The sequence below is a fragment of the Pinus tabuliformis genome, chromosome 6 (assembly GCF_031772625.1).
Source record: "Pinus tabuliformis cultivar Carrire ecotype Pingquan chromosome 6, CPIR1, whole genome shotgun sequence".
Lineage (NCBI taxonomy): Eukaryota > Viridiplantae > Streptophyta > Pinopsida > Pinales > Pinaceae > Pinus > Pinus tabuliformis.
In genome coordinates, this window is record NC_142292.1 from 1,856,017,397 (window position 1) to 1,856,028,475 (window position 11,079).

The following is an 11,079-nucleotide window of genomic DNA, read 5'->3' on the forward strand; positions in this document are numbered from 1 at the left end:
CTAGTTCCAGAGCAACACATATTTGGAAGTGAAGGAGTGGGAACCAATTTTTAATTTGAATAAGAAGTTGGTGACCAAACAAGCATTGTGAGTTAAGTTACCATGCCTACTAATCGAGCTCTGGCAATAACAACATTCTATGGCTCAATTAGAAAATTTTGGGAGCACAGATGTGTGTAGATATGGATTCAAGGAAGGGCCTGTAAGACATCTTGGCCCTGATATTTTATGAAGGATGGAATTTGTCATAAATTGGTTATGTTTTACCATTTCGTTTTCACTTGTGTCTTTAGTATGGAAATCAGGATTCAACGCAAATCGGGGTTCAAACCCGGAAATGGAATCTAGACTCTACCTGACCAAAAGAATAAACTGACTCTCGACTCTAGTTGCCCAAAAGAATAAACTACATGCCTATACAAAGAAAAGAAAGGTATCACTTGTTTCTTTACGTTTTTGTTTTAACAAATCCTTTTAGAATATTTTTTCGTTGTATTTAAGCGCCAACCACAGGGATTTCAAAGAAATTACGATACCTTTGGAAATTTTTGGAGTGGAATGTCTATCCACAGGCATAGCAGAGACATGCAATGCAGGGGGCTTGGGAAATGATGATTCGTTCTTTTCTTGAGAGCTTTGTTCAACTTCTTCTCTTTGGCATGAAGAGTTGCCATGGCGGTCCCCCTCTTTAACTGAAGATAATGCTTCTCGCAGAGAGTCTTCATCAGCATAGTCATGGAGTGGCACCGCCATTATTTTCCATTTTCCATGTTGTGCAAAAGCCCGAATTTGTGCAAGAATTGGAAGACGGTGAAGAGTTTGATGCAGAGACCTCCCAGTCCTCTATAGGGCATGCAAGTGGAAACATGTAGTTTATCTTCCAAGCCAGTCCAGGTTCGATTCCTGCGAAAGCCTGCGAGGGTTTGAAAACTGCCGATATCTCCAATAGCATAATAAATAACACTTCCAAGCCTTGTGTGTCTATCCAAAGGTCTTACCCCATGCTGCCATGGAACATGTTACATGGGGCTCTACCTCGAATGGATTTGGAACTATTGTGCGTCTATCCAAAGGTCTTACCCCATGCTGCCATGGAACATGGGGCTCTACCTCGAATGGATTTGGAACTACGTGAAGGGATGTTGCCTTTGCTACAAGCTCTTGAAGAAGCTATAAAAGTTAAAACTAAAAGGGGTGTTGCAGATTTGGGCCAAAAATGTGAGTGCGTAGCCATTTGAAAAAACCACTGTGTGAGAAATTGAACGAAGCCATACTTTGGTAGGCTCTGATACAAGATTTGGTAGGAAAGATAATGTGAAGTAAAGACAAGTGGAGAATGGTGTCTAAACATGTGTGAGTCATGCGTAAACCCTAGGCAACCTTTTGAACATGAAGATTTGTGTTTAAAAAATAGTTAACAGAAACTGAAAACTCTTGCGACATAAAACCTCCAAGTTGCTTATTCGTTGAAATAACCACTAGATGAAGCTCATAGGTAGATGAAAAAGTGCTTTATTAAATATACGAAAACATCAAATTAAATTGAGTTGGCTAACTTTGGTTTTCCTGGAGAAAATAATGCAACCGATTACAATAGTCAATAGTCCCTGCCGTTATTACAATAGTACCTGCTAACCCCGAAGTGGCAAGGACTCATAACACAGCCTGTAAAAATTTGAGACCAAAATAACTACATATGGTGGCAGGCACCGAGAAACATATTATCCTACTACTTAAACTATTGATATATTCTGGATACCATTATCTAAAATTGAAGAAGCCCAGGGTTTCAAAGTTCAGTAAATCGTCCTTTCTTTTTCAATCGTCTGCATTTCAATTTGAGGGCTTTCAATTTCTCTTCTAATTCTTCAACCTCTGCAGAATCATTTTCATCCAACCATTCTTCTACGCCATCTAACATTTGCTCCATATTTTCTGAATTTGTGATGCTTCCCTTGATTCTGGCTTCTTTGACTCTGCTTCTCACGTTGTAAACACAAGTGGCCAAATTTTCTCTGGCAATATGCCTCTTCTTGGCCTCTTCATCCTCCCGTCGGAATCTCTCTGCATCACCCAACATTCTCTCAATCTCATCTTTTTTCAGCCGACCACCGTCGTTAGCAATTGTAATCTGATTACTTACCCCGCTTCTTTCGTCCTCGGCAGACACTTTCAGGATTCCATCCACATCCACTTCAAACACAGCTTTAAGTTGTGGCCTTTCAAATGGAGATGCCTGAATTCCCCATAAAATAAATTGACCCAGCAAATTGTTGTCGACAACCATAGCTCTCTCACCTTCATAAACATTAAACGACACATTGAATGACCCACTGTCACGCAGGGTAGTGAAATTACCCTCCCTCCGAGTGGGAATGGGAGTATTCCTGGGAACGACTACAGACATAACATCTCCACGAACTTTGAGTCCAAGACTCAAAGGTGTTACGTCCATCAGTACTAGGTGGACGCTTTCCTCGTTGAGGGTTGCAGCCTGAAGTGCAGCACCATGTGCAACAGCTTCATCAGGATTTAAACTTCTGCAGAGTTGTTTTCCATCAAAGAAGTGTTGAAGGAGTTCCTCGAGCTTTGGAATGCGGGTGGAGCCGCCTACCAGTACAACTTCGTCAATTTGCTCTTTGCTCAGCTTGGCGTCTTCCAGACATTGCTTCACGATTTCCATACACTTTTCGAACAACTCAGCGTTGAGTTTCAAACTTTGCCCTTGCAATTTTTATGTGAAAGTCTAATCCTTCGTAGAGAGAATCAATATCAATCACAGTTTCCACAGCAGAAGATAGACTTCTTTTTGCTCTCTCGCATTCTGAGCGCAGTCTCCGAAGAGCCTTTGCATTTGTACTCAACTCCTTTTTGTTTCTTCTCTGGAATTGCTCAACACAGTAATTGAGCATTCTGTTATCAAAATCCTCCCCTCCCAAATGCATGTCCCCTCCAACAACCTTCACCTCAAATTTACCACTCTCAACGGTAAGGATGGAAACGTCAAAAGTTCCTCCACCCAGGTCAAAAATCAGGATTGTCTTCTTTTCAGTGCACTGTGTAGAAAACCCATAAGCTATAGCTGCTGCTGTGGGTTCATTAATAATCCTCATCACATTAAGACCTGCAATGACAGCAGCATCTTTAGTGGCCTTCCTCTGAGAATCGCTAAAATAGGCCGGCACTGTGACCACGGCATTTTTGACATCAGATTTGAGATAAGCTTCGGCTATCATCTTCATCTTCGATAAGACCATAGAAGATATCTCCTCTGCTGCGAACTCCTTCCTCTGGCCTTTGTACTCAACTTGGATGAGTGGCTTGTCATTGTCCCCGCAAACTACAGTGAAGGGCCATAGTTTCATGTCACTCTGTACATCGAGGTCGCTGAATCGCCTTCCAATGAGTCTTTTCACATCGAACACGGTGTTGTGGGGATTGGTTGCGACCTGATATTTTGCACCATCGCCAACCAGCCTCTCAGAGGCTGTGAAAGCAACTGTTGGATATTTTTCAATGGGAGAAAATACCAAAACCAAGATTCAAACTAAACACAGAGACAATGCTCTGTTCTTTGACTCCAGGATCTTTTATGCACAGAGAGACTTAAAAAAAATTCACTGAGAAACAGAGTATATCACCACCATAAAAACATTCTATTCATTAAAACAAAAACTGATACATATTTCTTCCTCTGTGCAAAGAGGGAATAAAAAAAACACTCTGCTGCTCTCACAGATTTTCACTGCTGTGGAGATTACATAAACGGTTCTTCAAAACATTCCTGTGTTTTTCATTTGCAGATAAAACATTACAGCACTGCTGTGCCTCCAAAAATTGCACTCACTCTCGTGCGTAGCCGCACCACTCACAACCAAAAAAAAACTTACATAAAACTACACACTCACTCACGGGCTTGACACAATGTTTTATGTAAAACATACATCCCAAAAAGAACTGAACTACCGCACGTAGTCTATTTACTACATCATAAAAAATATATATATAAAAAAACATATAATAATATATGCCCATGACTATATTTAAACACATGGGACGTATGCCCATTATTTCATTAATGGCCGCCACCATAAACTACGTAAACACATTAAAAGCATTTTAATTCCCTTCTCAGCGGTCAACAAAAACTTCACGCAAAATCTGACTTGTCGGGGGCCCGTGCACCTTCCGGAGATCGACGGCGGAGAACACGCAGGGAGATCGGACGGTGGAGAGGATATCGGAAGGCAGATTTCCACCGAGCTTTAACTTCTGATGGCTTTCGTTTGCTGATGTCATGCGGGTGGCACGCGTCGCCTCCAAATCGCATCGGAGCAACGAGTACGGAAACTGCTTTTTGTTTGATAGCGGTGCGATATCCCTTGGCGGTTTTAAGGTTCTGTTCGGTGGTTTCGTGCGCGTTGAAATTACATTTTCAACACTCCCCTTTAATTTCAACTGCTGGGCATTCGGTCATACCCAAACACTTCCTCAAAAATTCAAAGCTCTTCTGATCCAAAGGCTTTGTCAAGATGTCTGCTACCTGTTCTTGAGTCTTGCAATGTTCCAAGACAATTTCTCCATTGTTCACCAATTCTCTGATGTAGTGAAACCTTGTATCAATGTGTTTCGTTCTTTTATGAAACACTGAATTCTTTGACAATGCAATAGCAGAGCTATTGTCACAAAAGATCACTGTCGCTTTTGCCTGCTCTTGGCCTAAGCTTCTCAACATCCTTCTCATCCACACTGCTTGACATGCTGCTGCTGTAGCTGCCACATATTCAGCCTCTGCTGTAGACAATGCTACAATGGACTGCTTCTTAGAAGCCCATGAAATGGCTCCTGAACCCATATTAAAAACATAACCGGAAGTGCTCTTCCGATCATCTACACTTCCAGCCCAATCACTGTCAGTGTATCCAACCAAATCTGAATGTTCTGAGGTATTATATAAAATTCCAAACATTTTGGTACCTTTGACATACCTCAAAATCCTCTTTGCTGCCTGCCAATGTGCCTCCTTTGGCCTCTCCATGAACCTGGAAATTAAACTAACAGCATACATTAAATCAGGCCTAGTTGCTGTTAAATACATAAGGCTGCCAACAATACTTTTATACAAGCTAGGATCAAAATCCTTGCTGCTGTCCTCTCTGCTGAGCTTTAATCCCATCACTGTGGGAGTGATTGCTGCCTTGCATTCTTCCATTTTAAATCTGCCCAAAACTTGATTTACATATCTTGCTTGAGATATAAAAATCCCTTTTTCATTTTGATCTACTTCTATGCCTAAGAAGTATCTCAACAAACCCATGTCAGTCATTTCAAATTCATCCTTCATGACTGATTTAAAATTTTCAATGAGCTGATCATCATTACCTGTGAAAATCACATCATCAACATACAAGACAACAATTAAAATTTTACCATCCTTTTCTTTGATGTAGACTGTGGGTTCTCCTTCACATTTGTCAAATTCATTATCCAATAGATATGAATCTATCCTGCTGTACCATGCTCTTGGCGCTTGCTTCAGCCCATAAAGAGCTTTCTTCAATTTGCACACTTTGTGCTCTTCACCTTTCTTCTCATATCCGAGAGGCTGTTCCACATAGACCTCTTCCATTAACACTCCATTTAGGAATGCTGATTTCACATCCATTTGGTAGACTTTCCATTTGTTTTGAGCTGCTATGGACAGCACTGCTCTCACGGTTTCCATTCTTGCAACCGGTGCGAAAGTCTCCTCATAATCTCTACCATACTGCTGCTTGTACCCTTTGACAACCAGCCTTGCCTTGTGCCTTTCAATCTTGCCTTCAGCATTGCTCTTGGTCTTGTAGACCCATTTCACACCAATGACTTCTTTGCCTTTTGGTAACTCTACCAAATCCCATGTTTTGTTTCTCTCTATGGCATTAATTTCCTCATCCATAGCTTCTATCCATTTCCTATCTTTGATTGCATCCTCGAAATGAATAGGATCATCAACATGACAATATAAGGCAAATAAGGAATTCATTCCTTCATCATAAATGTCACTTAGATTTCTAAACTTCTTACCTCGTTCACTTGGTGTGCAAGTGCTTGAAGATGCACTTGAATTTCCTCCTTGTGGTGTGCTTGGAGAAGCACTCTCATTGATCCTCAATGGTGTACCTTGCTGTCCTTGTGTTGTCCTCAATGGTGTCCCTTGCTGTCCTTGTGTTGGCGCTGCTGTTTGGGGATGTATTTCAGCTACCTCCTCTTCATCTTCATCATGAGACAAACAACTCTTGACATTCACTGTTTTCTCTATGCTTCCATCCCAAGCTTCTTCCTCAATGAATTGAACATCCCTGCTGACAAAGAATTTCTTGGTAGATGGAATGTACAGCCTGTAGGCTTTGGATTCATCACTGTATCCAATGAAGATGCATTTCTCCCCTTTGCTGTCCAACTTCCTCCTTAGCTGATCCGGAATGTGTGCATAGGCCACACACCCAAAAACTCTCATGTGGGTGACTCCTTGCTTTCTCCCACTCCATGCCTCTTCTGGCACCTTGTTCATGACTGCTTTTGTAGGACACCTGTTCAATATATAAACTGCACAATGTACAGCTTCAGCCCAATACTCATTTGGCAAATGCTTTGCCTTCAACATGCTCCTCGCCATATCCATGATGGTTCTGTTCTTCCTTTCAGCAACTCCATTTTGCTGCGGAGTGTACCTTGCTGTAAACTGTTTATGAATTCCATTTTCTCTACAAAATCTTAGGAATTCCTTGGAGATATACTCACCTCCTCTATCAGTTCTCAATACTTTTATGTGCAGCCCGCTTTGGTTCTCCACAAGTGCTTTGAAATTTTGGAATTTCTCAAACACTTCACTTTTGTTCTTGAGGAAATATATCCAAGTCTTTCTTGTAAAATCATCAATGAATGTCAAGAAATATAGGCTGCCAGCTAATGATGGAGCTTGCATTGGTCCACACAAATCTGAGTGGATAATCTCTAAGAGTGCCTTTGCCCTTATGCTTTTCCCTGATGGAAAACTTTCTCTATGTTGTTTTCCCAATATGCAGCCTTCACATAGGCTGTCCGGCTTCTCTATCAATGGCAATCCTTTCACCATTCCTTTCCTGCTCAATAAGTTTAGGCCTCCAAAATTTAGATGCCCGAATCTCAAGTGCCATAACCAATTTTCATCCTTTGGCACGCTTTGGAAAGCCTCTTGGGTAACTGCTGCAATTTCTCCTTTGTTTTTCAAATCTGCCCGGATCCTGAGAGGGAACATCCTGTTCCTTGTCATCTTCACTTCAGCAATGCATCTTTTGCTGGGTGGTATGTCCATGATGGTGCACACATCATTTACAAAATAAACATTGTAACCCTTTTGGATAAGCTGTCCAACACTCAATAGGTTACATCTCATTCCGGGGACATAGTAGACATCTGCTATGGTTTTCCTTTCTCCTTGTTTTGTAAATATTTTTACTTCCCCTTTTCCCATAACAGACACTTTACTATCAGTTCCTAGTGTGACCTCTGATTTCAAATTCTGATTTAAGGCTGAAAAGAGGGCTATATTCCCTGTCATATGGTTGCTGCAACCTGAGTCTAAAAACCATATGTCCTCACTATGTGTTTCAGCCATGTTACAAGCTAACAGGACATTGTCTTGACTGCTGTTTTCTCTTGTAACATTTGCATTTTGTCTGCTGTTCATATCATGTTGTTTCTTTCTACAATCACTAGCATAATGTCCATACTTTTTGCAATAATAGCATTGAACATTAGATTTATCATACCTTTGTCCTTGAGCATGATGTTGATCTCTTTGTTGGCTGCTGCCTTGACCTTGGTTCTGATTTAGATTGCTGCCTCTTCCTTGTGCATTTGCTGGGCTGTTCCTTCCACCTCTGTTCTGGCTTCTGCCTCTTCCTCTCTTGTTTCCTCTGCCTTGACCTCTTCCTCTTCCAAAGGACATTTGGGTCTTGAAAGCTTGCTCAAGAGATGAGTTTTCATTCCTACTCAACCTCTGCTCATGTGTTATCAGTGATGCATGTAGCTCATCAACTGAATAGTTTGAGAGATCCTTTGTCTCTTCAATGGTGGTGACTATGGCATCAAACCTTGAGGGTAAGACCCTCAATATTTTCTCCACTATCCTTCTATCTTCAATGGTTTCTCCATGAGTTCTCATTTGTGTGATTACACCAATCACATGAGTGAAGAAAGATTCAATGTTGTCTGACTCCTTCATTTTCAAGTTCTCAAAATCCTTTCTCAGCAATTGTAGCTTTGCTGTCTTCACTCTCTCCATGCCTTGATAGGCTGTCTTGAGGGTTTTCCATGCTTCATTTGATGTTTTAGCTGCTGCTATCCTTGGAAATATACTCTGGTCTACTGCTAGATGCAACAATAAAATGGCCTTTGCATCCTTCTTCCTATTGCTCTTCAGCTGATCTTTCTCTCCCTGAGTTAGTGCATTGAACTCATTTTCATCTGCTACTTCTTCAAACCCAGATTCAACTATTTCCCATAAATCTTGAGAGGCAAATAAAGCTCTCATAGTTATAGACCAGTAGTCATAATTCTTCCCATTAAACTGTGGGAGCTGGGTATTAAACATACCCATACCAGTGCTTGTGCTGGCCATTACTTGACTCTGTATTTAAAAAAACTGACTATCTCTTTCAGCAGCAACACAAAGAAAAATCTTTGAGAAATACCTGAATCCTTTGATGTCTGAGTCTTCTGACTGCCTGAGAGGTTTTGCTGCAGCTACAAACCTTCTCCCTTCAGCTTCTTTAACTTCTTTAAAGAGCCTGGTCCTGCTCTGATACCAGTGTTGGATATTTTTCAATGGGAGAAAATACCAAAACCAAGATTCAAACTAAACACAGAGACAATGCTCTGTTCTTTGACTCCAGGATCTTTTATGCACAGAGAGACTTAAAAAAAATTCACTGAGAAACAGAGTATATCACCACCATAAAAACATTCTATTCATTAAAACAAAAATTGATACATATTTCTTCCTCTGTGCAAAGAGGGAATAAAAAAAACACTTTGCTGCTCTCACAGATTTTCACTGCTGTGGAGATTACATAAACGGTTCTTCAAAACATTCCTGTGTTTTTCATTTGCAGATAAAACATTACAGCACTGCTGTGCCTCCAAAAATTGCACTCACTCTCGTGCGTAGCCGCACCACTCACAACCAAAAAAAAACTTACATAAAACTACACACTCACTCACGGGCTTGACACAATGTTTTATGTAAAACATACATCCCAAAAAGAACTGAACTACCGCACGTAGTCTATTTACTACATCATAAAAAAATATATATAAAAAAACATATAATAATATATGCCCATGACTATATTTAAACACATGGGACGTATGCCCATTATTTCATTAATGGCCGCCACCATAAACTACGTAAACACATTAAAAGCATTTTAATTCCCTTCTCAGCGGTCAACAAAAACTTCACGCAAAATCTGACTTGTCGGGGGCCCGTGCACCTTCCGGAGATCGACGACGGAGAACACGCAGGGAGATCGGACGGTGGAGAGGATATCGGAAGGCAGATTTCCACCGAGCTTTAACTTCCGATGGCTTTCGTTTGCTGATGTCATGCGGGTGGCACGCGTCGCCTCCAAATCGCATCGGAGCAACGAGTACGGAAACTGCTTTTTGTTTGATAGCGGTGCGATATCCCTTGGCGGTTTTAAGGTTCTGTTCGGTGGTTTCGTGCGCGTTGAAATTACATTTTCAACAGCAACAATGGAAGGCGTGACTCTGTTCCCCTGATCATTAACAATAATTTCAATTCTATCGTGCTGCCACACTGCGACGCAGCTGTAAGTTGTTCCCAAGTCAATGCCGATAGCTCTCTCTTTACCGTTGGCATCCATATCTCAATTACTATGAAATAAGATAACTCCTAGCTTGAAAGTTGAAAGTATGGCAATGCAATGGAGTAATTATAAGATGCAATTTACAGACAGAAGAGTCAGACGCAAGGAAATTAAAAGCTCATGACTCTTCCCAGACCCCGATCCGACCCCCGAACCTTAAGGTCGGTGAGATAGTAAGGTGGGTTTCACCACGATGACAATGGAAGGTGGCTTCATCGTTGGAAAGTATTTCGAATCTCTGTTAATGGGGCTATATTTCTTCTTTGATTTAATCCAAAAAACCAAACTTTTGTACGGTTTATTTCATTGAGTATTTTAAAACGAACTAAGAATGTTGAACAAACATTTTCCAGGAAACAATTATTGTAAATATCAAGAATCTGTGAATCCAAACCCCTTGAACTTTCATTTGTGCTTTTTATAAGTTCTCTCAAGTAAATAATATGATAATATAATAGATTGGATTATAAGTTCTGTCAAGTAGATAATGTATTTACCTAGGCAACTTATAATAGATTGGATTATGAATACTAGGATCTAGAGCGTTTTCTAATAAAATGGTAATTTTATTAGACAAGTAGTCTACCAAGGCACAGATTTAGGAGCACTTTCCTCATCTACAATAAATACTAATAATAACAACTCAATCAATATATTAGCACAAGCATTGTTATAAAATGTAATTGTGATATTTTACTATAATTTTTTCAAATGTAATATTAATATAAAATGAAATTTTAATATTTTATTATAATGTTTATTATGACTTAATTTATTAATTAAAATTAAATTTAGTTTTGATAAAAAAAAATTGTAATATTTCATTTTATTATCAAAAATAAAATGATTAGTTTTAATAATTTTTCCCTCTGCGATATTTCATTTTATTATCAATTTAATATAAAACATTAATAATAATTTAAAAAAGTATTTTATTTTATTTGGTTTTTAATTCAATACAAATTACTCAATTATCATTAAAATAAAAAAACAAAATCATTTTATTTTATTCTTTTATCAATTTAATTTCACAAACTAAATCATTAAATTTAAACATGGAAAATATATTTAAAGAAATGCCTTTTATGGTATTTGCCTCTCATTTCCTCTGATGAAAGCCCATAAAACATAAACTAGTTGTAAAATGAACATTTCTTATGGAATT

At 39.5% G+C, this 11,079-nt stretch overlaps 1 pseudogene; it reads right to left on the minus strand.

Annotated features, from left to right (window-relative positions):
* Window positions 1-1,508: 1,508 nt before the first annotated feature.
* LOC149266464 (heat shock cognate 70 kDa protein-like) lies at window positions 1,509-9,959 on the minus strand (annotated as a pseudogene).
* Between the last annotated feature and the right edge of the window lie 1,120 nt (window positions 9,960-11,079).